Genomic DNA, 15,810 nt, shown 5'->3' on the forward strand with positions numbered 1-15,810 from the left:
TGTGGGTTTCCTCCGGGTGCTCCGGTTTCCTCCCACAGTCCAAAGATGCGCGGGTTAGGTTGATTGGCTATGCTAAAATTGCACTTAGTGTCCTGGGATGCGTAGGTTAGAGGGATTTGTGGGTAAATATGTAGGGATATGGGGGTAGGGCCTGGGTGGGATTGTGGTCGGTGCAGACTCGATGGGCCGAATGGCCTCTTTCTATGCTGTAGGGATTCTAAGATGCTGCAATTTTTTACCGTTTAAATAATAGTCCATTTTGCTGTTATTCCTACCAAAATGGATGACTTCACATTTACCAACATTATACTCCATCTGCCAGACCGTTGCCCACTCACTTAGACTATCTATATCCCTTTGCAGACTTTCAGCATCCTCTGCACACTTTACTCTGCCACCCACCTTAGTGTCATCTGCGAATTGTGACACATTACACTTGGTCCCCAACTCCAAATCATCTATGTAAATTGTAAACAATTGCGGTCCCAACACTGATCCCTGAGGCACACCACTAGTCACTGATCGCCAACCAGAAAAACACCCATTTACCCCCACTCTTTGCTTTCTGTTAGTTAACCAATCCTCTATTCATGCTAATACATTACCCGTAACATCGTGCACCTTTATCTTATGTAGCAGTCTTTGTCAAATGCCTTCTGGAAATTCGGATACTCCACATTCACAGATTCCACATGTCCACTGCACATGTAATGTTCTCAAAGAATTCTACCAAATTAGTCAAACATGACCTTCCCTTCATGAACCCTTGCTGCGTCTTACCAAAGGGACAATTTATATCCAGATGTCTCACCATTTCTTCCTTGATGATCGATTCAAGCATATTCCCTCCTACAGAAGTTAAGCTATAGGCCTATAGTTATCCGCGTTTTGTCTACCTTCTTTTTTAAACAGTGGCATCACATTTGTTGTTTTCCAATCTGCAAGAATCACCCCAGAGTCTAGCAAATTTTGGTAAATTACCACTAGTGCATTTGCTATTTCTTCCGCCATCTCTTTTACAATATGTACTTTCATGTGAAAAGGTCATTGTGGAGGCTAAAACTAAAATGAAAAATGCTGGAATCATTCATCAGTTCAGGCAGTTTCCATGGAGAGAGCAGGATAGGGTTATCATTTTGGATCAATTACCTTTCATTTTTGGATTACATCTTTAGTAAATTATTGGACCAAAGTTTCCCGCCTACAGAATGTTGGAGACTGGATGTAAAGCGGAAGGTGAGTGTGGGAACCCGATGCAAGTCCTGATGCATAGATCTATGTGGGAATTGCCCAAGTTTAAGATTGCGATTTACAATTTGCTTATTCCATGGGACCCTCAAAAACCTCTGACCCTGAGCAATAGTCAAAGACTTGAATCAATTCCACAGTATTAATCTGGGTAGTTACCCAGAGAAAATGTTGACCAGATTAAAACCTAGTCTAACACTGAACGGCTGGCTCCTTCAATTGATGCCCACGCCCCCCCTGATCATCCAACTGCTTGGCTGACCCAACTACCACCCTGTAATAAGTCTTCGGAGGCAGAAGTCCCTTCACTAAAATCCTTTTATTTACAATTTCAACAGCAGTGCAGTGCTATCAGTCAGCAGTCTACCTTCGGGAGTCCCAGAGGAACTGACACTCCCGGTTAAATACAAGGCGAAGACTCCCTGATTGGCCCATCAATTGACTCCTTAATCAGGGAAATCTTTTTGCATTCAACCAAATAAACAAAATCAAACTAACTTAGGGACAACTCAACAAGGGCAGCTCCCTAAAAGGAGGGTTGACTCCTTAATCAGGGAGTTCATATTCCAATAGGCCTGATTGAAGTCATTACACACCCCAACCCTATTTCCCCTTTCAACCCATCTACCACCTCACCCATTCAGTCACCCACCCATTCACTAACATTCAGACTGGACCATTAAAACGTACTAGAAAGTAGCTAATTCCGTAAAAAGGATGCATACCCTGTGTCATGATGATGAATCATAGCCTCAAGTTACTTATGGACACATTGAACTTTTAAGCAAGACAGTTTTTTTAATAAAAGGGCCTTCAAGCCAATGATAACTGAGAATGAAAATACTGAGAATGTATTTTAGTGACTGCATGGATGATCCTCAATCCTGAGAGAGATCACGGAATGTCACATCTGGAGGGTTTCAAGAAACCTCAGCCGGAAATACTTCAAAGGAAGATATGCAATGCAAAAACTGACTGTAATCTCCTGTGGAAATAATGGAGGCTGATTACCATTTCAGCGGAAACCATCTCCTGTAAGTTACATCCCAAACTGTGGATATGATGTGAGTTGAAAGAAAAGCAATTCTCGGTGAAATACATATTTGTGGGGGGTTTTTTCCCCTTCTAGGAATATAAAAGAAAACGGGTTAGAAACTATCTGCAACCCCGATCACTGTTCTACTTCTACTAAATGTTTGTGCTGTGAAGGTCACAGCTGAAGAACATCCAATAGGCATCCCTGTGCTTACAGGTAAAAGACTCGCTCTCTCTGATTGATGGAAGCAAGTCGCAAATCAGCAAAGCCACAGTCGACAAGGAAACAGGATAACTTCTTTCAGCTAACCTGCAGAAAGAAGAAACTCCAAACCAACTGGAAGTTCAGGTGTTTCAGGTGCAGACTTGATGGACTGAAAGGCCTTTTCTGCTCTGTATCATTCTATGCACTACTCAACTGCCAAAGTCAGTGCTAATGGAACAACCCAACTTAACGACCTCAATGTTTCATAACCTACGATGCACGGACAAGTCAAAGTCAAATTGGTTTATCTTTTTTAACTTTTATTTTTGGGCTCACTTCTCATGACTAATCTGTGTGTATGTGTGTCGCGTTTTATTATTTTTTCTCTCATTTCAGTAAATAATAATTTCACTCTATAACTCAAGGAAGTCTGGTTAAATTGCCTTTTTTTAAAAACATAAATTCATTCAGACTAGGAAAAAGTGTGCACAAGGAATCATTTTTAAAGTAACTATGTTGTGACCAATCAAGGATGTTGAATAAAGAAGGAGAAGCCGTTCATCCCTCCTCACCCGAGAGCATGACCAATAGGGGGGACTTGCCCAGGGCCCTGTGTTCCCCTGGCTCGAGTCCACTCTGACAGAATTCTCTGAGAGACGCTGCACTGTGCATTTCTGTGACAGCCATATCCCAGGAGAAATGCGCAATAGCATCAAGTCAAAGGAATTTTCAGGTGCAGCGGCAATTGTTACCACCGCTCAAAAGATCTGGGCCATTATTTCTTCAGGGAGACAGAAAGCAGCATGGCTATGCATCATTTTTGGCTTAACATCATGTACAAACAGTACAATGTTGCACTTGAATATGATTCATGTTGAGCTTGTATATGATTTATGTTGATGTGTATGTTTAGAAGCAAACAAAAACAACTTGCAGATGATATTTTCATCAAATCATTTAATATAAATTTCCAAAAGTCAAAGGTGGAGAGGGTGGTCAAGAAGGCATATGACATGCTTGCCTTTATTGGATGGGGCATAGAATATAAAAGTTGGCATATGATGTTGCAGCTGTATAGAACGTTGGTTAGGCCACATTTGGAATACTGCGTCCAGTTCTGGTCGCCACACTACCAGAAGGACGTGGAGGCTTTGGAGAGAGTACAGAAAAGGTTTACCAGGATGTTGCCTGGTATGGAGTGTCTTAGCTATGAGGAGAGATTGGGTAAACTGGGGCTGTTCTTTCTGGAAAGACGGAGGATGAGGGGCGACCTAATAGAGGTGTATAAAATTCTGAAGGGCATAGATAGGGTGAACAGTGGGAAGCTTTTTCCCAGGTCGGAGGTGACGAACACAAGGGGTCATGGGTTCAAGGTGAGGGGGGCAAGGTTCAACACAGATGTCAGGGGGACGTATTTTACACAGAGGGTGGTGGGGGCCTGGAATGCACTGCCAAGCAAGGTGATTGAGGCGGACATGCTGGAATTGTTTAAGACTTATCGAGATAGCCACATGAACAGACTGCGAATAGAGGGATACAAACGAATGGTCTAGTTGGGCACATGAGCGGTGCAGGCTTGGAGGGCCGAAGGGCCTGTTCCTATGCTGTATTGTTCTTTGTTCTAAATAGAGGTTGTATGAAGTAGCAAATTTCCTAACTCCTGTCACCCAGAATCAGGATCCAAAACTCCTAGATCAGACACTACACAAGCTACGTGCAAATGAAAGCTTTTTTCCTCTGGCACAATATGCTGTAAATCCAATTTTAGACACTTACCTGTGCCAGGGTCAACCTAAATCATGTAGCTGTGTACCCTTTCTGGGTCAGGTCTATGATGTGAAGTTAAAACGTTTTGAAATAATCTTTCAATAGTTGACATGCCGTTGGTTTTAGCTGGGTTCAAATGTTGTTTAAGGATGGAAATCTGCTGTCCTTACCTGGTCTGGCCTACATATCACTGCAGATCCACAGCAATGTGGTTGACTCTTCAAATGCCCTCTTAATTGGCCCAGCAAGCCACTTAGTTCAAGGGCAATTAAGGATGGACAACAAATGCTGGCCTTGCCAGCGATATGGCATTTTGGTGATGCATTTTGGTAGAACTAATGTAGGGGGGAGCTATGCGATAAATGGCAGAACCATAAAGGGTGTAGATACGCAGCGGGACCTGGGTGTGCAAGTCCACAGATCCTTGAAGGTGACGGCACAGGTGGAGAAGGTAATGAAGAAGGCATATGCATGCTTGCCTTTATAGGATGGGGCATAGAGTATAAAAGTTGGGGTCTGATGTTGCGGTTGTATAGAACGTTGGTTCGGCCGCATTTGGAATACTGCGCCCAGTTCTGGTCACCACACTACCAGAAGGACGTGGAGGCTTTAGAGAGAGAGTGCAGAGGAGGTTTACCAGGCAGGGCTTAGTTATGAGGAGAGATTGGGTAAACTGGGGTTGTTCTCACTGGAAAGACGGAGGATGAGGGGTGACCTAATAGAGGTGTATAAAATTATGAAAGGCATAGATAGGGTGAACGGTGGGAAGCTTTTTCCCAGGTCGGTGGTGACGTTCACGAGGGGTCATAGGTTCAAGGTGAGAGGGGGCGGGGGGGGGGGGGTGGGGGGAGGTTTAACACGGATATCAGAAGGACGTATTTTACACAGAGGGTGGTGGGGGCCTGGAATGCGCTGCCGGGCAAGGTGGTGGAGGTGGACACACTGGGAACGTTTAAGACTTATCTAGATAGCCACATGAACGGAGTGGGAATGGAGGGATACAAAAGAATGGTCTAGTTTGGACCAGGGAGCGGCGCGGGCTTGGAGGGCCGAAGGGCCTGTTCCTGTGCTGTATTGTTCTTTGTTCTTTGATATCCATATCTCATGAAAGATTTAAATAAAAAGGTTCCACTTTCACTGAAAGAACAGCAAGCTGTACGATACAAACCATCTGAAAAACTAAGTTTAAAGGAGGTGCAAAAAAATTATAATCCAACAATTCCGAAATAGTGTCCCTAGTAATAGAGTTAGAAAAGAAAATGAGGAAATAAACAAAGCAAAGGTCTTTTAAACTACACATTCTCTCTTGGGTTTCAGTAAAATCATTACCATCCCAGGCTATGCAAGATCAATTTTGCAAACAACTTGTCACCATCCAGGACAAAACAACTAGCTTGATTGGCACCCATTTCACCACCTTAAAAGTTCACTTCCCCCACCATGGATGCACAATGGCAGAAGTGTTTACCATCGACAAGATGCACAGCAGCAACTTACCAAGACTTCTTCAACAGCACCTTCCAAACAGCCTCTACCACCTAAAAGGACAAGGACAGCAGATGCAGATGCAGATGCATGGGCGGCACGGTAGCACAGTGGTTAGCACTGCTGCTTCACAGCTCCAGGGACCTGGGTTTGATTCCCGGCTTGGGTCACTGTCTGTGTGGAGTTTGCACATTCTCCTCGTGTCTGCGGGGGATTCCTCCGGGTGCTCTGGTTTCCTCCCACAGTGCGGGTTAGGTTGATTGGCCATGCTAAAATTGCCCCTTAGTGCCCTGGGATGCATGGATTAGTGGGTAAAATATGTAGGGATATGGGGGTAGGGCCTGGGTGGGATTATGGTCGGTGCAGACTCGATGGGCCGAATGGCCTCTTTCTGTACTGTAGGGTTTCTATGATTCTATGAATACCACCACCGAGAAGTTTCCCTCCAAGTCATTCACAAAGAACAAAGAAAATTACAGCACAGGAACAGACCCTCCAGCCCTCCAAGCCTGCACCGACCATGCTGCCTGACTGAACTAAAACCCTCTATCCTTCCAAGGACCATATCCCTCTATTCCTATCCTATTCATGTATTTGTCCAGATGCCCCTTAAAACTCACTATTGTATCTGCTTTCACTACCTCCCCTGGTAGTTCCAGGCACCCATCACGCTCTGTGCAAAAAAACCTGCCTCGTACATCTCCTTTAAACATTGCCCCTCGCACCTTAAACCTATGCCCCCTAGTAATTGACTCTTCTACCCTGGGAAAAAGCTTCTGACTATCCAGTCTGTCCATGCCTCTCATAACCTTGTAGACTTCTATCAGGTCGCCCCTCAACCTCCGTCGTTCCAGTGAGAACAAACCAAGTTTCTCCAACCTCTCCTCATAGCTAATGCCCTCCATGCCAGGCAACCTCCTGGTAAATCTTTTCTGTACTGTCTCCAAAGCCTTCACATCGTTCTGGTAGTGTGGCGACCAGAATTGAACACTATATTCCAAGTGCGGCCTAACTAAGGTTCTATAAAGGTTGCAACATGACTTGCCAATTTTAAACTCAATACCCCGGCCGATGAAGGCAAGCATGCCATATGCCTTCTTGACTAACTTCTCCACCTGCGTTGCCACCTTCAGTGACCTGTGTACCTGGACACCCAGATCCTTCTGCCTATCAATATTCTTAAGGATTATACCATTTACTATATATTTCCTATCTGTATGAGACCTTCCAAAATGCATTACCTCACATTTGTCCAGGTTAAACTCCATCTGCCCACGCCTCCGACTGATCTATATCCTGCTTGGAACTATATCAAAGTTCCTTCATTGTCACTGGGTTAAATCCTGGAACTCCTTTTTTAACAACACTATGAGTCTATCTACACCACATGGACTGCAGCAGTTTAAGAAGGGGCTCACAACCACCTTTTCAAGGGCATTTGGAAATGGGTGATAAATGCTGGCCTAGCCAACAATGTCCACATCCTGTGATATTCACTTCCTGAGAAGCTTCAACAGCAAGGGTATTTCCAATCAGAATGATCAAAGGAATAATAAATTGCTTTCCATATTTATACCATTTCATCTTATAGCCAATAATAAACTGCACAAAACAACTGAATACAAGTCCAATGCAGGCCTGGTTCAAACAAAAATTTAAAAATATATTTACATAGAAAATAATTTTGCCAATATACTGTGGCTGTTCTGAGCACTGGAATTTCAATGCGTATTAAACTAAATTAGGTGACTTAGCTATCTAATTGCCTAACAGACACCCACACTTCAAAGATGTGTGGGTTATGTTCATTGGCATGCTAAATTGTCCCTTAATGTCAAGGGGTTTACTAAGGTAATATGAGGTTACAGGGATGCGGCATGGGTGGGATTGTTGTTGGTGTAGGCTTGATGGGCCGTGTGGCCTCCTTCTGCATTGTAGGGATTCTATATATGCCTTCCTGTTCATATGTTATTATGCAAAAAAAATTAAAATTTAATAGAAGTATAGATACAAGGATGAATATTTTAGGATTCATACGTCAAAAAATTTAAATAGGTTCCAATATAAAAAATGAGACAATCTCGACAACTCAGTTGTATTATACCAATCACTCTGGAATCTGTAAGGCAGAAATAAAGTCTGAAAGAGTTCCTTCTGCTGATTGCTGCCCATGATCCCCCCAACTTGTGTGGACATAGGGTGAGAATAGAAATATGTTTTTCCATTAATGTCCCCCCCCCCCCCCAATTTTAACAGTCTACCAGTCTACTAGTATTCAGTCTAGATTTGCATGTGATGTAGGGCCATACAAGCATCCAGAGAGCACCATCCTATATGATTCACCCCTTTCAGGAAGGAAGTAGAGAAAATTGGGAAGAAGCAAAACTGCGCTTTATTTTAACCCCAAGGCAAGTGAAGCAGTGCAATGATGATTTTGTATAATTTTAAATGTTTAACAAAAAAAATGAAAAGCACTTTACCATTTTGAAGGATCAATCAGTAAGGTGTTCTGTAATTAATTGCTGTAATTTTCCTGATTTCATCAGTTATCGAATTGCTGGCTAGATCATGCCTTCAAATAACAGACAGTACCGCAAACATTGCAAAAACAGAATCACAAAAATCTTTCCATCTAATTTGTTTTTTATGCACATTCAGGGAAATAATTAAAGATACTGTGTTGCATTCCATAAACAACTATTTTTACCTTTATTGCTTTTGTAATATTGTAATGTTCAACATTCTAATATTACTGGACACACACTGGAACAGAAATTCCATTGCAATTGTTCAATGTACATTTTAAAATATCTTAATGCATCAGTACACGATTTAAAATTAGAACACTAAAATATTTTGAAAATGTGCAAATGTGGGACTAATGATGCTTCAATTACAATCATCTCCTTTGAATGCTTGTGCTAAGGAACTAAATATATTTTGCACCATGACAGAGTATATTGCACTGTTGCTCAAAGAGTTAATCTTAAAGTGCCATGGGCACATTTTTGACTAACTCCGTAACACATTAGAGTCTGTGCACGGTTGAAGGCATTTCACTTCATCCAGGAATTCCTCAGCTAGGACGCTGTACATCATTAGCAACCTGGGCTGTGTTCAACCACAGCAGTCTAATTAAAACAGACAGTCCTAATCAGTCAGAAGTAGTTGTCATCTGCAGCAGCTTACGAACCTTCCAGCAGTGGACTGGGTATTACTGTGCTGTCTCGCAGCAGTGCAATGGATTACCTGAAACAGAGCTAGTTCAGCGTCCATTACATTGCACTGTTTACATTCCCAAAGCATAAATAAAGGTTTCTGCTTGACATATATCCTTGATTTTAACAATATAATTCATCACTCCAGAAGAGAAAACTAAATATTAACAATCGCAACATAAAGCATTAATCCAGTGCATTAACTATAGAAAACGGGAGCAGTTACGGCATTGCTACTTCCCAATAACAGGAGACACCAGCATTCACAGAGAAATAAAACAACTTACCTGCAAGGCAGAATCTTATATTACTCCATCCCCCACTTCACTCTTTCTACATGCAGCAGTCACTATTTCCTCAAGGCCTTCGCGTTCACTGCTTCGACAACTGCATCATAGCATATAGAGCAGACATGCTCAGTAATTTGACCTTCTCATTCTGGAAAATACCAAGCTGCATGAAATGAAGGGGGAATTGGATCAACCCACTGTCAAGATAAAGGGCACGTGTCTGCTGAAATACAGTAAGAAAATGAAATCCCATTCATTTTCATAAACAGGTGAGAGAACTCACGAATGTTAGCTTTTATCAGATATTTCACAATGTCAGAAATTCACCATTACAAACCCCAGATCAAATTCTTCAGCCTCACGAATCGCAGTGAGCCAAAGCACAGCTAATTGATTATATCTATTTACAAATTGGTATTCCTTTTTCTGAAGCTTCTCTAAGTTTGTTTAAAATCCAACAACAAATGAAAGCACATTCTGTTGTTTTGATGACAGGAGAGCATTGCGAGTTCAAACTACACAGATTGCAATAAACACATATCTTAGGCTCTATATGACAGCTCAGTTTTCTCCTTGGCCTTTACATTTTGACCTCATGAAACTTCATGTTTTGTCCTTGTCTCTAACGCTTTTTTCTGTCAGTTGCATTCAACGTCACAAGAACACTGCCTGTTTGGATGCTCTCTTGTTTGACCACTGTCGCTTTAGATCTGAATGAAATACTGCACGTTCATCCGCAGCAGGAACTGTAACTGGCACACTGCTATTGGAGCAGCAACCATAATTGATTCCAGGCATAATTGGGTCGTCATTTTCCATCTATCAGCAGTGTGCAATATGCAGTTCTTTCATAATCCAAAATCTGAAATAAAATCAATTTTTAAATATTGTAGTCACTCAATACATCTGTCATGTGACATCTGATCACATGACTGCTTATGTTCATGTTTTTGCACCAGCTGTTCTGCAAGAGATTCCAAGAATCAGACACCATTTGTGAGCAAATGAATGGGGCAAACTAAGCAGGACAAACAATTTGCAGAGGAAAACAGGTATGGAAGAAACTTTTATTCCGCCAGTACTTCAGGGTAATTCATTAACGTTGCACTGATAAATGATCAGAATATGATCATAAATGATCACTACTAAATTCCCCCATAGTGTACCTGAACAGGCACTGGAGTGTGACGACTAGGGGATTTTCACAGGAATTTCATTGCAGTGTTAATGTAAGCCTACTTGTAACACTAATAAATAAAAATAAACACTCATATTCCCCTCATAACCGAAAGCAATAGAATAATTCAATGTCAGTCTTTATGTAATTGGTGGTAATTAAGAGGTGTGATGCCCCAATATCCTGTCTGTTGCAATCATAATCCTTATACTCCCTCCACAGCACAAGGTTCCCACCGACTATTTTTAGTAGGCCTGATCTCTTTCCCTATCTCCTTGACCACAGGTTTGTCTCCAGTTCCACATGAAAATGCCAGCTGTGAACTAGGAACTTCAGCCAGAACTGATCTATACATTACATAAGAGCAAACTTGTATTTATACAGCATATTTTCTGATCTCAGGACATCCTGAAACTCTTAACAGCTAACAAAGCAAAGTTGGAAGTAAAGGGAACAACAATTTATACTGAATCAGAAGAGAATACTGACTGGTTGACAAGAGACTGATTGGTAGTAATGTTGCATGGAGAACTGCCAAGCTAAAGTTTCCTGCATTTTTGGTAATCTTATAATCTGTCCTGATGAGTGCAAGACAAAAAGCTTTGACAGCAGGTCTCATTTTTCAACAATACTCAAGTTCCTACTGCCAAATTATCACTTATGAAATGTAGTCATTGTTGTAATGTAGGAGTTATGGCAGTCAATAAGTGCACAGCAAACACCCTCTTTTTTTGGTAACATCTCCCCAATGTTTTGGCCTCAACTACTTTCTGTGGTAGTGAATTCCACAGATTCACCACTCTCTGGACGAAGAATTTCTTCCTTACCTCAGTCCTAATCCTCAATCTACCCCTTATTCTCAATCTATGACCTCTACTTCTGGACTCCCCCACCATTAGGAACATTCTTTCTGAATCCACCCCGTCTAATCCTGGTAGAATTTTATAAATTTCTATGAGATCTCCTCTCACTCTTCTAAACTCCAGTGAAAATAATCCCAACCGACTTAGTCTCTCCTCATATGACAGACCCACCTTCCCAGGAATCAGCCTGGTAAAACTTTACTGCACTCCCTCTATAGCAAGGACATCTTTTCTCAGATAAGGACACCAAAACTGCACACAATACTCGAGGTGTGGCCTCACCAATGCCCTATACAATTGCAGCAAAACATCCCTATCCATAAACTCTAATCCTCTCACTATGAAGGCCAACATACCATTTGCCTTCTTTGCTGCCTGCACACTTACATTCAGTGACTGAAGCATGAGGATAGCAAGGTCTCACTGAGCATCGACTTCTTTCAATTTACACCCATTCTAACAATAATCTGCCTTTATATTTTTGCTCACATTAATCCTCATTATACTGCATCTACCATGCACATGCACATTCACTCAGCCTATCCAAATCATGCTGAAGCATCTCTGGCTCCTCCTCACAGCTCACCCTCCCACCCAACTTTGAACCATTTGCAAATTTGGAAATTTATTTAGTTCCCACTTCCAAATCATTAATATATAATGTGAACAGTTGGGGTCCGAAAACAGATGCCTGCAGTACTCCACTAGTCACTGCTTGCCAATCGGAAAAAGACCCATTTATGCCAACTCTTTGCTCACTATCTGCTAACCAGCTTTCTCATAGAGTCATAAAGGTTTTCAGCCCAACTTGTCCATGTTGCCCTTTTTAAAAAAACTCCGAAGCTAGTCCCAATTGCCCGCATTTGGCCCATACCCCTCTATACCCATCTTCTTTTTAAAAGACAAAATTGTACCCACCTCTACTACTACCTCTGGCAGCCTGTTCCAGACACACACCATCCTCTGTGTGAAAAAATTGCCCTTCTGGGCCCTTTTGTATCTCTCTCCTCTCACCTTAAACCTATGCCCTCTAGTTTTAGACTCCCCTGCCTTTGGGAAAAGATATTGACTATCTAACTGATCTATGCCCCTCATTATTTTATAGATCTCTATAAGATCACCCCTCAGCCTTCTACGTTCCAGAGGAAAAAGTCCCAGTCTATCCAGCCTCTCCTTATAACTCAAACCATCAAGTCCCGGTAGCATCCTAATAAATCTTTTCAGCACTCTTTCTAGTTTAATAATATCCTTTCTATAATAGGGTGACCAAAACTGTACACAGTACTCCAAGTGTGGCTTTACCAATGTCTTGTACAACTTCAACAAGACGTCCCAGCTCCTGTATTCAATGTTCTGACCAATGAAACCAAGCATGCTGAATGCCTTCTTCACCACTCTGTCCACCTGTGACTCCACTTTCAAGGAGCTATGAACATGTACCCCTTGATTTCTTTGTTCTTTAACTCTCCCCAACACCCTACCATTAACTACCATCAATCTACCAAAATGCATCACCTCGCATTTATCTAAATTAAACTCCACCTGCCATTCGTCAGCCCACTGGCCCAATTGATCAAGATCCCCTTGCAATCCGAGATAACCTTCCTCACTGTCCAATATGCCACCAATCTTGGTGTCATCTGCAAACTCACTAACCATGCCTCCTATATTCTCATCCAAATCATTAATATAAATGACAAATAACAGCACTGATCCCTGAGGCACACTGCTGGTCACAGGCCTCCAATTTGAAAAACAACCCTCAACAACCATCCTCTGGCTTCTGCCATCAAGTCAATTTTGTATCCATTTAGCTACCTCACCCTGGATCCCGTGAGATTTAACCTTATGCAATAACCTACCATGCGGTACCTTGTCAAAGACCTTGCTAAAGTCCATGTAGACAACATCAACTGCACTGCCCTCATCTACCTTCTTGGTTACCCCTTCAAAAAACTCAATCAAATTTGTGAGGCATGATTTTCCACTCACAAAGCCATGCTGACTGTCCCTAATCAGTCCTTGCGTCTCTAAATGCCTGTAGATCCTGTCTCTCAAAATACCTTCCAACAACTTACCCACCACAGAGGTGAGGCTCATAAGAACATAAGAAATAGGAGCAGGAGTAGACCATCTTGCCCCTCGAGCCCGCCCCGCCATTCAATAAGATCATGGCTGATCTGAAGTGGATCAGTTCCACTTACCCGCCTGATCTCCATAACCCCTAATTCCCATACCGATCAGGAATCCATCTATCCGTGATTTAAACATATTCAACGAGGTAGCCTCAAACACTTCAGTGGGCAGAGAATTCCAGAGATTCACCACCCTCTGAGAGAAGAAGTTCCTCCTCAACTCTGTCCTAAACTGACCCCCCTTTATTTTGAGGCTGTGCCCTCTAGTTCTAGCTTCCTTTCTAAGTGGAAAGAATCTCTCCACCTCTACCCTATCCAGCCCCTTCATTATCTTATAGGTCTCTATTAGATCCCCCCTCAGCCTTCTAAATTCCAACGAGTACAAACCCAATCTGCTCAGTCTCTCCTCATAATCAACACCCCTCATCTCTGGTATCAACCTGGTGAACCTTCTCTGCACTCCCTCCAAGGCCAATATATCCTTCCGCAAATAAGGGGACCAATACTGCACACAGTATTCCAGCTGCGGCCTCACCAATGCCCTGTACAGATGCAGCAAGACATCTCTGCTTTAATATTCTATCCTCCTTGCGATATAGGCCAACATCCCATTTGCCTTCTTGATCACCTGTTGCACCTGCAGACTGGGTTTTTGCGTCTCATGCACAAGGACCCCCAGGCCCCTTTGCACAGTAGCATGTTGTAATTTTTTTCCATTTAGATAATAATCCAATTTGCTATTATTTCCTCCAAAGTGAATAACCTCGCATTTGTCAACATTATACTCCATCTGCCAGATCCTCACCCACTCACTCAGCCTGTCCAAATCTCTCTGCAGACCTTCTACGCCCTCCACACGATTCACTTTTCCACTTATCTTTGTGCCGTCTGCAAACTTTGTTACCCTACACTCAGTCCCCTCCTCCAGATCGTCTATATAAATGGTAAATAGTTGAGGCCCCAGTACTGATCCCTGCGGCACGCCACTAGTTACCATGTGCCACTGGCCTGTAGTTCCCAGGCTTTTCCCTGCAGCCCTTTTTAAACAAAGGCACATTTGCCACACTCCAATCTTCAGGGATAGAGTCTTCAGGAATAGAATCTTTCTGTTCATCTCAAAACACTACCCAAAATCTCTCTTCGCATAGTAGTCTACTGTGTGAGACCTTGTCGAAAGCCTGATGAAAATCTAAATCGACCACATCTATCGGTTCTCCTATTAACTCGACTGGTTACATCCTCAAATAATTCCAAGCGTCATTTCCCCTATATAAATCCATGTTGATTTTTTTCTAATTATACTACGGCTTTCCAAATGCTGAGTATGATATCCTTGCTAACTTCCCTAGTACTGACGTTGGGCTCACTGGTCTGTAGTTCCCTGTTTTCTCTTGACATCCCTTTTTGATGGCAGACGTACATCCCAATCTGTGAGAACCAGTCCAGAGTCCAAATAATTTTGGAAAATGACCACCAATGGATCTACTATATCCAGGGCTACTTCCTTAAGTACTCTGGGATTACAGATTTATCAGGCCGAGTAGATTTAAACACCTTCATTCGCATCAATTTCCCCAAAACCATTCTTCTACTGATATTGATTTCATAGAATCCCTACAGTGCAGAAGGAGTGCATTTGGCCCATCAAGTCTGCACTGACCACAATCCCACCCAAGCCCTATTCATGTAACGCCACACATTTACTCTGCTAGTCCTCCTGACACTAAGGGTCAATTTAGCATGGCTAAACAACCTAACCTGCACATCTTTGGGCTGTGTGAGGAAACTGGAGCACCCTGAGGAAACTCATACAGACACAGAGAGAATGTGCAAACTCTGCAGTTACCTGAGGCCAGAATTGAACCCATGTCCCTGGTGCTTTGAGGCAGCAGCACTAGCCACTGTGCCACCATGCTGCCCTTCAGCTCCTCACTAATACTTGTTTTTCTCAGAACTTCTGGTACATTATTCATGTCTTCCTTTGTGAAGACAGAAGAAAAGTATAAGTTTAGTTCCTCAGCCATTTCTTTGTTCCCCGTTATGAATTCTCCCCTTTGTGACTGTAAGGGGCCTACATTAGTTTTTGTCAATCTTTTTCTCTTTACATACCTATAGGAAATTTTATAGTCAGTTTTTACGCACCCCGCTAGCTTACTTTAATACTCTATTTTCCCCTTCTTAATCAATCCCTTTGTTCTCCTTTGCTGAGTTTTAAACTGTTGCCAACATATCACATCAGACTTTTCAGGGTTAAATTCCATTAGCCACTTATCTGCCTGTTTGACCATCCCTTCAATATCTTCCTGTAGTCCAAGACACTCAACCTCACTGTTAACTAGTTGGCCAATCTTTGTGTCACCCCCAAATTTACTAATCCTACCCCCACA

The 15,810-nt window shown here is 42.4% G+C and overlaps 1 protein-coding gene across 6 annotated transcripts in view; it reads right to left on the reverse strand.

Moving 5' to 3' along the window:
• Positions 1–9,398, reverse strand: part of oxr1a (oxidation resistance 1a) — an 894,274-nt gene extending 884,876 nt beyond the window's left edge. For 4 of the 6 annotated variants that reach the window (XM_078216653.1, XM_078216656.1, XM_078216650.1 and 1 more), the window contains exon 1: positions 9,246–9,398. The gene's annotated coding sequence lies outside the window, so the exon portion shown is untranslated. The remainder of the gene's footprint in view (positions 1–9,245) is intronic. The other 2 variants (XM_078216660.1, XM_078216654.1) reach the window with 1 other exon arrangement.
• Between the last annotated feature and the right edge of the window lie 6,412 nt (positions 9,399–15,810).

This window comes from Mustelus asterias, chromosome 7 (assembly GCF_964213995.1).
Source record: "Mustelus asterias chromosome 7, sMusAst1.hap1.1, whole genome shotgun sequence".
NCBI lineage: Eukaryota > Metazoa > Chordata > Chondrichthyes > Carcharhiniformes > Triakidae > Mustelus > Mustelus asterias.